The sequence below is a fragment of the Oncorhynchus gorbuscha genome, linkage group LG04 (assembly GCF_021184085.1).
Source record: "Oncorhynchus gorbuscha isolate QuinsamMale2020 ecotype Even-year linkage group LG04, OgorEven_v1.0, whole genome shotgun sequence".
Classification (NCBI taxonomy): Eukaryota; Metazoa; Chordata; class Actinopteri; order Salmoniformes; family Salmonidae; genus Oncorhynchus; species Oncorhynchus gorbuscha.
Genome location: NC_060176.1, coordinates 48,823,913 through 48,837,102, shown reverse-complemented (window position 1 = coordinate 48,837,102; position 13,190 = coordinate 48,823,913). Strand labels below are relative to the sequence as shown.

At 44.7% G+C, this 13,190-nt stretch overlaps 1 protein-coding gene across 2 annotated transcripts in view; it reads left to right on the top strand.

The window, feature by feature from the left end:
- The window catches only part of LOC124034188 (fibrosin-1-like protein), a 437,533-nt gene that overhangs the window by 79,551 nt on the left and 344,792 nt on the right, over window positions 1-13,190 (top strand). The window lies entirely within an intron of this gene.

Genomic DNA, 13,190 nt, shown 5'->3' with positions numbered 1-13,190 from the left:
AGAGAGAGAGAGAGAGAGAGAGAGAGAGAGAGAGAGAGAGAGAGAAACTCACAGACAGAGTCCCAGTGGATGTGCATCCGTCACTGACACCACATTGTATTTTTGGGCCTGTGTGGGCCTGGAACGAGGAGGGGAATGCAGGAAGCTTCCTGAAACAGTGGGCGGAAAGTTCGCAGGCCATATGGGCTGCCATGCATAAACTGGCGAAGCATCATGTCAGCCAGTTAGCAGCCAGTCAGCAAACTGAAACAAATATTAAAATAAGATGTTGATTAAACATACAATTGTAAGGCAACCAGCTGTAATATTATTGTGAGTTTGCTCAACAAAATGTTCACACACAAACTTTTTTTTGTGAGTTTGCTCTCGGGCTAGGCATCCCGCTAGTGAGACATTTACATTACATTACATTTAAGTCATTTAGCAGACGCTCTTATCCAGAGCGACTTACAAATTGGTGCATTCACCTTATGACATCCAGTGGAACAGTCACTTTACAATAGTGCATCTAAAACTTAAGGGGGGGTGAGAGGGATTACTTATCCTATCCTAGGTATTCCTTAAAGAGGTGGAGTTTCAGGTGTCTCCGGAAGGTGGTGATTGACTCCGCTGTCCTGGCGTCGTGAGGGAGTTTGTTCCACCATTGGGGGGCCAGGGCAGCGAACAGTTTTGACTGGGCTGAGCGGGAGCTGTACTTCCTCAGTGGTAGGGAGGCGAGCAGGCCAGAGGTGGATGAACGCAGTGCCCTTGTTTGGGTGTAGGGCCTGATCAGAGCCTGGAGGTACTGAGGTGCCGTTCCCCTCACAGCTCCGTAGGCAAGCACCATGGTCTTGTAGCGGATGCAAGCTTCAACTGGAAGCCAGTGGAGAGAACGGAGGAGCGGGGTGACGTGAGAGAACTTGGGAAGGTTGAACACCAGACGGGCTGCGGCGTTCTGGATGAGTTGAAGGGGTTTAATGGGACAGGCAGGGAGCCCAGCCAACAGCGAGTTGCAGTAATCCAGACGGGAGATGACAAGTGCCTGGATTAGGACCTGCGCCGCTTCCTGTGTGAGGCAGGGTCGTACTCTGCGGATGTTGTAGAGCATGAACCTACAGGAACGGGCCACCGCCTTGATGTTGGTTGAGAACGACAGGGTGTTGTCCAGGATCACGCCAAGGTTCTTGGCGCTCTGGGAGGAGGACACAATGGAGTTGTCAACCGTGATGGCGAGATCATGGAACGGGCAGTCCTTCCCGGGAGGAAGAGCAGCTCCGTCTTGCCGAGGTTCAGCTTGAGGTGGTGATCCGTCATCCACACTGATATGTCTGCCAGACATGCAGAGATGCGATTCGCCACCTGGTCATCAGAAGGGGAAAGGAGAAGATTAATTGTGTGTCGTCTGCATAGCAATGATAAGAGAGACCATGTGAGGTTATGACAGAGCCAAGTGACTTGGTGTATAGCGAGAATAGGAGAGGGCCAAGAACAGAGCCCTGGGGACACCAGTGGTGAGAGCGCGTGGTGAGGAGACAGATTCTCGCCACGCCACCTGGTAGGAGCGACCTGTCAGGTAGGACGCAATCCAAGCGTGGGCCGCGCCGGAGATGCCCAACTCGGAGAGGGTGGAGAGGAGGATCTGATGGTTCACAGTATCGAAGGCAGCCGATAGATCTAGAAGGATGAGAGCAGAGGAGAGAGAGTTAGCTTTAGCAGTGCGGAGCGCCTCCGTGATACAGAGGAGAGCAGTCTCAGTTGAATGACTAGTCTTGAAACCTGACTGATTTGGATCAAGAAGGTCATTCAGAGAGAGATAGCGGGAGAGCTGGCCAAGGACGGCACGTTCAAGAGTTTTGGAGAGAAAAGAAAGAAGGGATACTGGTCTGTAATTGTTGACATCGGAGGGATCGAGTGTAGGTTTTTTCAGAAGGGGTGCAACTCTCGCTCTCTTGAAGACGGAAGGGACGTAGCCAGCGGTCAGGGATGAGTTGATGAGCGAGGTGAGGTAAGGGAGAAGGTCTCCGGAAATGGTCTGGAGAAGAGAGGAGGGGATAGGGTCAAGCGGGCAGGTTGTTGGGCGGCCGGCCGTCACAAGACGCGAGACAATTTCCGGTGAACTGGAGGGCATGCAATTCAAATAAAAAATAATTAAAATGATGGATATTAAACATTTATGTACATACAAGTGTCTTATCGGTTGAAAGCTTAAATTCTTGTTAATCTAACTGCACTGTCCGATTTCTACAGGAGCGAAAGCATGCCATGCAATTGTTTGAGGACGGCGCCCCACGTAAAAATATTTTTCCACCGGCACAGATTTCATAAATTCACAAATAGCGAATAAATATTCACTTTTTGAAAATCTTCCCCTGATTTGTCATCCAAAGGGTCCCAGCTATAACATGTAGTGTCGTTTTGTTAGATAAAATCCTTCTTTTATATCCCAAAAAGTCTGTATAGTTGGCGCCATTGATTTGAGTATTCCACTTGTTCAACATGCAGAGAAAGGAATCCAAAAATCTACCACTAAACTTAATTAAAATAAGTCAAAATATGGTTCTATTGACTCCTCAGATACCCTAAAATGTAATCAAACTATAATATTTCATACTGGAAGAAGTGTATGTTCAATCGGAAAACGATAGTGACAGGTGCGTCTTCTCCTCATTTACGCGCGCATACATGAATTTCCAAGACTGTCCCTGTAGTAAAACTCATTATTCTCACTAATTTTGGAAGAAACAAGCCTGAAACCTTGAACATTGAGTGCTGACACCCAATGGAAGCCATAGGAATTGCATTCTGGGAGCTAGATGTAATTATTTTCCTATACTTTCCATTGTAAGAGCATTGGCTCTCAAAACAATTCAGTTGGCTTTTCTTTGGACTTTCTCCTACCATATCTATTGTGTTATAGTCTCTTACATTAAATTCAAAGTGTCTTCTTTCCAATGGTTCCAATTATATGCATATCCGGGCTTCAGGGCCTGAGCAACAGGCAGTTTACTTTGGGCACGTCATTCAGACGGAAATTGAGAAAAATGACCCTAGCCTGAAGAAGTTTAATGAGCTGTATAGGGCCAAAAGCAAATAAGAAAATTCTCACCCAGCGGCGACGCTCCTAGTGGCTGGTGATTTTAATGCAGGAAAACTGAAATTATTTTCCACCAGATTTTGCAAATAAATTCTTTAAAAATCCTACAATGTGATTTTCTGGATTCTTTCTCTAATTTTGTCTGTCATAGTTGAAGTGTACCTATGATGGAAATTACAGGCCTTTCTCATATTTTTAAGTGGGAGAACTTGCACAATTGGTGGCTTACTAAATACTTTTTTGCCCCACTGTATGTTCCGGCATTCATCCGATGACATTGAGGAGTTTACCACATCTATCACCAGCTTCATTAATTAGTGCATCGACGGCATCGTCCCCACTCTTACGTACATACATAAACCAACCAGAAGCCATGGATTACAGGCAACATCCGCACCTTGTATATAGCCTCGTTATTTTAATTTTATATTGTTACTGTTTCCTTTTTTACTTTGCATTGTTGGGAAATGGTTCGAAAGTTAGCATTTCACAGTAAAGTCTACACCTTTTGTCGACAAATACAATTGGATTTGAAGCCTTACAATTTGTATGTTGAATCAACATTCAGTACCAGTTAAAAGTTTGGACACACCTAATCATTCAAGGGTTTTTCTTTATTTTTTACTATTTTCTACATTGTAGAATAATAATGATGACGTCAACTACTATGAAATAACACATATGGAATCATGTAGTAGCCAAAAAAGTTTTAAAGAAATCTAAATATATTTTATATTTGAGATTCTTCAAAGTAGGTCAACCTTTGCCTTGATGACAGCTTTGCACACTCTTTGCATTCTCTCAACCAGCTACACGAGGTGTGCCTTGTTAAAAGTTCATTTGTGGATTTCCATTCCTTCTTGATGTGTTTGAGCTTGTTGATGTGACAAAGTAGGTGTGGTATACAGAATATAGCCCTATTTGGTAAAAGACCAAGTCCATATTATGGCGAGAACAGCTCAAATAAGCGAAGAGAAATGGCAGTCCATCATTAATTTTTAGAAATGAAGGTCAGTCAATCTGGAAAATTTCAAGACTTTTGACCATTTCTTCAAGTGTAGTTGCAAAAATCATTAAGGTCTATGATGAAACTGGCTCTCATGAGGACCGCCACAGGAAAGGAAGACCCAGAGTTATCTCTGCTACAGAGGATAAATTCATTAGAGTTAACTGCATCTCAGATTGCAGCCCAAATAAATGTTTCACAGAGTTCAAGTAACAGACACATCTCAACATCAAGTGTTGCAGAGGAGACTGTGTGAATCAGGCCTTCATGATCGAATTGCTGCAAATAAACCACTACTAAAGGATACCAATAAGAAGAAGAGACTTGCTTGGGCCAAGAAACTTGAGCAATGGACATTAGACCGGTGGAAATCTGTCCTTTGATCTGATGAGTCCAAATTTGAGATTTTTGGTTCCAACCGCCATGTCTTTGTGAGACACAGAGTAGGTGAATGGATGATCTCTGCATGTGTGGTTCCCACATTGAAGCATGGAGGAGGAGGTATAATGGTGTGGGGGTGCTTTGCTGGTGATATTGTCTGTGATTTATTTCGAATTCAAGGCACACTTAACCAGCATAGCTACCACAGCATTTAGCAACAATATGCCATATCATCTGGTTTGCGCTTAGTGGGACTATCATTTGTTTTTCAACAGGACATTGACCCAAAAAACAAGACTATTTGGGCTATTTGACCAAGATGTAGAGTGATGGAGTGCGGCATGAGATGACCTGGCCTCCACATGCACCCTACCTCAACCCAATTGAGATAGTTTGGGATGAGTTGGACCACAGAGTGAAGGAAAAGCAGCTAACAGGTGCTCAGCATATGTGGGAACTCCTTCAAGACTATTGGAAAAACATTCCAGGTGAAGCTGGTTGAGAGAATGCCAAGAGTGTGCAAAGCTGTCATCAAGACAAAGGGTGTCTAATTTGGAAAATCATAAATCCATTTTGATTTGTTTAATAACTTCAACTTCAATTTCATGTTTTATTTGATTTTTTATTTAACTAGGCAAGTCAGTTCAGAAACAATTGTTATTTACAATGATGGCCTACAGGTTTGTAGAATGTAAAAAAAATAGGAAGAATAAAGAAAAACCCTTAGATGAGTTGGTGTGTCCACATTTTTGACTGGTACTGTACTGTACTGTACAGTGCAGCCAGCCAGTCAGCAAGCCAGTAAGCTCGTCAACTAGTCAGCCAGTTCTGTCTTCCTTTCTGTCATTCACTCCCTCCTCCTCTTTCACTCAATGATGTTGCACATGCAGCCCCTGCTAGGCCTCTCTGGTTTCCTGGGAACTTGTCAGAGCAGATCCATTAAAGAGATTTAGAGTGGGATTTGTTGTTGTTTGCACCACCCCATTGTCACCATGTCCCCCATACTTCTCCCCTCGTTCTTCTTCACGGGACCCAGCCAGGCCATATGGTGTCAGTCTGTCCAGGACCCTATCCAGCGCTCACACCTCTCTAAATAAAAACAGACAGGCACAGAGAGAAAGGAGAGCGAGAAAGGATTGGAGAAGACTGGAGAGCAGAGTGCTAATTTGCTTGGGTTTACAGATAACCTGTTATCTGGATGTGGATGTGGATGTGGAGAGAGAGAGAGGAGAGAGAGAGAGAGAGAGAGAGAGAGAGAGAGAGAGAGAGAGAGAGAGAGAGAGAGAGAGAGAGAGAGAGAGAGAGAGAGAGAGAGAGAGAGAGAGAGAGAGAGAGAGAGAGAGAGAGAGAGAGAGAGAGAGAGAGAGCACTAGAATGACTTCTTAACTTCTTCTGTGGAGTAGTGATTAGTAAATGAAAAGGAAAATGGCATGTGAACATATCTGGTTTATTTGATCCTTTTGTTGGGCCAATTATGACGTTGATCACTGTTGAAGTGTGTGTTTTTGTCTGCGGTCTGTTATGTTCAGAGACTGATTAGCTGTTTGTCTCAATGCAGTCAGTGCTTTTTAGAAAGGGATATAGCCGGTGTGCCAGAGTAAAGTAAAGGGTATACTACCACTTAGTTAAAGGTGTATGTTTGTGTGTGTGTGTGTGTGTGTGTGCACGCACGCCAGTGTGCGTGCCTTTATGCTCGGCTGTGTGCATGGCCTGTGTCTGTGCTTGTGTGTGAACTGACAGCAGCATTTGATCAGGGGGTAGTGCCTGCACAATGTTGTACTATAAATGCAGCAAGGCGGCGCTCAGCTAAGTCAATGCAATCTAAATCACACCACCAGGCCCAGTAATTTACCGGCTGCTAATGTGTGCAGAAACAGTCCACCATTTATGCATAATGCCACAGCCTGAACGGCCGTGAAGAGAGCTAAGTATTTTTCTGGGAAGCGGGTGGCAGAAGCAGCTGCAGGTGCTGGTAATTTACACCATAAAGAGAGAGAGATGACGGCTGCCTGTCAAAGGGAGGAAGAGGACCACATAGGATGACAGGTTTAATGGAGGTGAGGCAGCTGGCGGAATTGACGCCTCTACACCTCTACACCACCAAAAATGTTTTTTAGACATTTGTGTGTGTGTGTGTGACAGGAGTGTTTGAGTCTTTCTGTCGTTTTAGATTGTGTGTTTAAAAAATAAATATTAGGGAGTGGCAGGAGTTTCACGTTGTGTACTCTTTCTGACGGGCCCCAATGTCTGGGAGCCCGGTTCCATTAATGTAGTGAGAAGATGCTCAGCTGTAATGGGGAGAAGTTACTCGACCGTATGAATGTGGCACAGAAAGGTGGTGCTATCATTGAGTTGTGACAGCAAAACCATTGGGACCAAGCAGAAGTAGTCCCTAGTTTACTCTCAGGGGATTGACTGACTGACTGCCTACACACACACACACACACACACACACACACACACACACACACACACACACACACACACACACACACACACACACACACACACACACACACACACACACACACACACACACACACACACACACACACACACACACACACACACACACACACACACACAAAGGACTTTGATCAGGGCTGTGATGTTGTTATAGTGGACATTGTAACATGGATTTAAACCGTCAGAGCATTGATAATGTATTCAAGCTGTCACAAACTCTCTCCCAATGGGATTAATTGAAACACAATTATTACGTCTAACAACAGCTTACTGAAAAAAAAAGAGTAGAAACAGGCAACATCATTCTACAAAAACATTCACATGCCATTAGAAACAACCACAAGATAACTGTTACCTAAGTAGTGTGGTTCTGTAAGCACACCGTGGCTGGCATAGTGTATCTAATTGTTTAAAGATGCCCCTGTAACCTCTCTGTAGCCTCTAATGTAAAAGTGATCCCCAGCTGGGCTCTTTGTGTCTCCTAAATAATTACTGAGGATGGAAAGAGAAGTGCCGGCGAAATGTGATGATGTTCATTAGCCAACACCACCAGAAGGAACCCTCTCTCTCGCTCTCTCTTCGCTCTCTCTCTATCTGCCATTCTCTTTCTCTCTCTCTCTCTCGCTTGCTCTGCCTTTCCCTCTTCCTCGCTGTCCTGTTCCCTCTGCCTGTTCTCTCTCTCTCTTCCTCTCTCTCTTGTTCCCTCTGCCTTGCTCTCTCTCTCTCTCACTTTCCCCCTCTCTATCTCCTTCTCTCTATCTATCTCTGCTGCTCGCCGCTCCTCCCCTCTTTTGCCGTGTGGTTTTTGTATGCCCGGTGAAAAGCACCGCAGGGAACGACCAGACCAGGGGATGCAGCTGACTCGCTGTACTACCGTCCCTATAGGGCCTGTCTGCAGTGCACTTCCACATCCATATGCTCCATATTCAGATGCAGGCCGTACCATACTTTCCCGCTGCCTGGGATGACTGTGTGGGTTTTATACAAGCCTTTACCCCCACTCTCCCCTCTCTTCCTGTGCAATTTGGCAACAAAGCTCGCCGTTGCCATGGCAATGTGTTGGTGTCAGGCCAGTCTAGTGGTCTCTCCTGTTACTATGTCTGCCTGTAAAGACTAGCGGATCCCTGTTCCCGTCCAGATCCAGTCCAGATCCTCTCTACCCTCCACTCTCTCTGCCCCTCCCTGTCTGGCTCGGGGTGTGTACATGTGACAAAACATTATCCTGGTAAACTGCTGCGGTTGAGTGTTTGTTCTCTGTGCAGCCCTGTGGCACGCTCAAGCACTCCTGCAGAATCTGCTCCACATGCTCCTCATTTCCAGGCGTTCCCAGCTAAAGCTTTCCAGATGGTGTCATCATTTCTTGCTGTTTTGGTTTTTGGTCTATGTGTGTGTCTATGTGTGTGTCTGTGTGTGCGTGTGTGCGTGGGTGCGTGTTTGTTTATGCTCTGCAGGTTGAAAGCTGGTTTAGTCTTGCATGCGAAAATATTATTTAGGACTTCACGGAGGTTACAGTGCAACCAGCTATATCAGGGATGGGCAACTTTGATGGGGTTGGGGGTCACAATTATGAGGGGCTGCTGTGGGTCTGTGTATTCACATCCATACCCACCCACACAAGTGGTCAGAATGAAATGTTGTATAATATAAATAAACTTGCCGGGCCAGTTTATTAGGTACACCCATGTACTACCGGGTCGCCCCCGCCCCCCGCCTCCAGAACAGCCTGAATTATTTGGGGCATTCTACAAGTTGCCAGGAAACATATCACAGGGATGTTTCTCCATGCTGACGCGATGGCATCATGCAGTTGCTGGACGGCGGTACATCCATGCTGTGAACAGCCCCTTCCTTCTCATCCCAAAGATGCTCTATCGTTTGAGGTCTGGGGACTGCACGGGCCACTCAAGTAAACTGCACTTGCTGTCATGTCCCAGGTAATGTTTTCCTCTCTTCAATTGTCCAGTGTTGGTGACCGCGTGCCCACTGGAGCCGCTTCTTCTTGTTCTTAGCTGATAGGAGTGGAACCCGGTGGGGTCATCTGATGCAATAGCCCATCTGTGACAGATCGACGAGTTGTGAGTTCAGAGATGCCGTTCTGCACACCACACTTGTATCGCACCATTATTTGTCTGTTTGAGGTACTGGATTCGGTGTGCCTGGCACCGACGACATACACGCTCAAAGTTGCTTACGTCACTCGTTTTGCCCATTCTAACGTTCAATTGAAAATGCCACGCCCACGTGACTCACTGTCTGTATAGATAGTTTTATTTGACAATTTCAAAATGTACAAACATAAACATTAGTAGTCCTGGCCTACACAGTAGACCTAACCTACCAGACAAACTTGGGTTACACATTCAACACATCAAAACAAAGGACAGGACGACATTGTCATAGCCTAGGTCCGAGAGCAGGACTCCCTCAGTAGATCAGCGATCTCAGGCTCTAAAACTGAGCTAGATGATGGGTTGCCGACTCTAATGTTATCCTCGGCCTCTCGATCTGTGGCCTGTGATACCAGATAATGGTGATGGAGCTGGTTGACAGGCTGGCCCAGATGTCATTCTCAGCTCAGCCTCTCTGTAGCCTGGAATTTGTACTCCTCCACAACCAACGTGTAGCTGCTGCTACAGTGCCAAAAAAGCCCAGCACACATCTGTCCAGAGCAGTAGTCATTCTCACCACAAGCTCAGTCTCTGCCATTTTCATAATACAGTCCGGTCCCATTGATCAAAAACCAGACGGTGCTGAGATTAATCTTTTTAAATGCGAATATTTACATTAGTCAGCTAACTAGCTAGCTCGCCAAACCAGAAGTCAACATTCCATCAGTCAAGCAAAAAAACACTTGTAAAACATGTAAAACTAATGACATATACAGTAACAGCCCAAAGTTGGGGCGTCAGGAAGCCTAGTGGTTAGAGAGTTGGGCCAGTAACCTAAAGGTTTCTGGAATGAATCCCCGTGCGGACAAAGTAAAAATCTGTCGTTCTTCCCCATCATTTTTATTAAGATTTTTGTTCTTAACGAGCTTGCCTGGTTGAATAAATACAAATTAGAAATAAAAAGCTGGTACACACCTACACCTTCCAGGGTTTTTCTTTATTTTTACATTTTAGAATAATAGTGAAGACGTCAAAACTATGCAATCATGTCGTAACCAAAAAAGTGTGAAACAAAGTAGCCACCCTTTGCCACGATGAAAGCTTTGCACACACACATTACAACAACTTATGTAAAACTATATGTAAAACAAATTGGCAACCACTCGTCATAGGAGCATGTAGGAGCTATCCATTTTCGTGGACATGGTGGTGTAATAAAGTGTCCGGTGAGTGTATATATGTATATACATTGATATACAGTATATACAGTTGATGTCGGAAATGTACATACACTCAAGCCAAATACATTTAAACTCAGTTTTTCACAATTCCTGACACCTAATCCTAGTAAAAATTCCCTGTCTTAGGTCATTTAGGATCACCACTTTATTTTAAGAATGTGTAATGTCAGAATAATAGTAGAGAGAATGATTTATTTCAGCTTTTATTTCTTTCATCACATTCCCAGTGGGTCAGAAGTTTATATACACTCAGTTAGTATTTGGTAGCATTGACTTTAAATTGTTTAACTTGGGTCAAACATTTTGGGTAGCCTTCCACAAGCCTCCCACAATAAGTTGGTTGAATTTTGGCCCTTTCCTCCTGACAGAGCTGGTGTAACTGAGTCAGGTTTGTAGGCCTCCTTGCTTGCACATGCTTTTTCAGTTCTGCCCACAAATTTTCTATGGGATTGAGGTCAAGGCTTTGTGCTGGCCACTCCAATACCTTGACTTTGTTGTCCTTAAGCCATTTTGCCACAACTTTGGAAGTATGCTTTGGGTCATTGTCCATTTGGAAGACCCATTTGCGACCACACATTAACTTCCTGACTGATGTCTTGAGATGTTGCATCAATTTCATCAAATAATTTTCCTGCCTCATGATGCCATTGTGAAGTGCAGCAGTCCCTCCTGCAGTCCCTCCTGCAGCAAAGCACCCCCACGGCATGATGCTGCCTCCCCCATCTTTCACAGTTGGGAGGGTGTTCTTCGGCTTGCAAGCATCCCCCTTTTTCCTTCAAACATAACGGTGGTCATTTTGGCCAAACAGTTTTATTTTTGTTTCATCAGACCAGAGGACATTTCTCCAAAAAGTACAATCTTTGTCCCCATGTGCAGTTGCAAACCGTAGTCTGGCTTTTTTTATGGCAGTTTTGGAGCAGTGGTTTCTTCCTTGCTGTGTGGCCTTTCAAGTTATGTCGATATATGACTTGTTTTACTGTGGATATAGATACTTTTGTACTTGTTTCCTCCAGCATCTTCACAAGGTCCTTTGCCGTTGTTCTGGGATTGATTTGCACCAACGTAGTTCATCTCTAGGAGACAGAACGTGTCTCCTTCCTGAGCGATATGACGGCAGCGTGGTCCCATGGTGTTTATACTTGCGTACAATTGTTTGTACAGATGAATGTGGTACCTTCAGGCATTTGAAAATTGCTCCCATGGATGACCCAGACTTGTGGAGGTCTACAATTTTTTTCTGAGGTCTTGGCGGATTTCTTTAGATTTTCCCATGGTGTTAAGTAAAGAGGCACTGAGTTTAAAAGGTAGGCCTTGAAATACATCCACAGGTACACCTCCAATTGACTCAAATTATGTCAATTAGCCTATCAGAAGCTTCTAAAGCCATGACATCATTTTCTGGAATTTACCAAGCTGTTTAAAGGCACAGTCATCTTTGTGCATGTAAACTTCTGACCCACTGGAATTGTGATACAGTGAATTATAAGTGAAATAATCTGTCTGTAAACAATTGTTGGAAAAATGACTTGTGTCATGCACAAAGTAGATGTCTTAACCGACTTGCCAAAACTATAGTTTGTTAACAAGACATTTGTGGAGCGGTTGAAAAATGAGTTTTAATGACTCCAACCTAAGTGTATGTAAACTTCAGAGTTCAACTGTATATATATTTGGGGTTAAATCGATCCGCTGGCCTACAAAAGTGGTGCCGCGTCCGCCAGTCGCCCATCTCTGAGTGATGTGTGAACGTTTGAATATGAATGTGTTGTGTGTGTTCTTCCTGCCATGAAACACACACACACACACACACAAACTCACACACATTCACACATGGACCACCAGACACAATATCAGTGAGTGTAACTCTAATTGATCCCGCAGCTCAAACACCTAGCGTGTTAACTAGACATGCTTCTATTAATAATAACCCAGGAGGTGGGGTCTGCCATGCAAATTGAATAACTTTGAACTGCCAATCTCCTCTTTGAGATGATGAATATTGATGGGTGGCATGTGAAGGTTCAGCCCCCCCTAAATAGGGAATACACCTGGTAGCACTTTTCATGTCCTTTATTGTCAGTTTGTCTCTCTTTTTCCCAGTAAATCACTTCAGAGATTTCTCTCACGATAATGAATTGCGTGACAAGTGGCACAGTTTGGCTTTCTCTCTGGCCTTATGGGAAATGAATGTGATACCTTAGTGGGGTTGAAGAGGACTGTTATGTTCGGCCTCGCGCAGGGCTGGATGTCAGGAATATTAAAGCCTCCTCTCAAAGTCGCGTCAGCTCAGCCCCGCGACCTCTTTCCTTCTGTCATCCCGTTAAAGCACCAATATGTAGCTCGGGGAGAGAAGAGAGACCAGACGAGACTCTCACCCCAGAGATGTTACATCCATTCTCTGTGTTTGTGTTCGATGTGCCTTGCTAACAAACAGGGCCTGGAGGAAAGCTTTGCTCACGCACCTTTGTAAATGTATCAGTGCTGTTGTGTTAGCGCTAATGTGATAGCCATCTGCTGCCCCCCCCCAAACCAATTATTTGATTATTCAGACGGAGCTGCTCCCTCTCCACAGTAATCCACACGGTAGGGGTGACTGTAATGTAGCCTAGCCTAGCAGAGCCATGTAGCAGAGAACAGATGTCGCAATCTAAACTTACAGCCCCGTGCAGGGCACTGTGTGCTGCTTCAAGCAGCAGTGTGTCAGTGTCACCGCCCCCCGCCAGTTGGACTCTCCTTTGTTGTTATTTCAGACTTAGTTTGTTTACCAATAGCTATGTCATGATGTGTAACTGAAGCCATATCAATATCCTGGCTGCAACGTTATCTCTGGGTTATTTGCAAGTCGCTCCCTCGCGAGAGAGGTTTCTCACCCTCAGTGCTCTTCCTTGGTTTAATCAATAATTATGGGTATACAC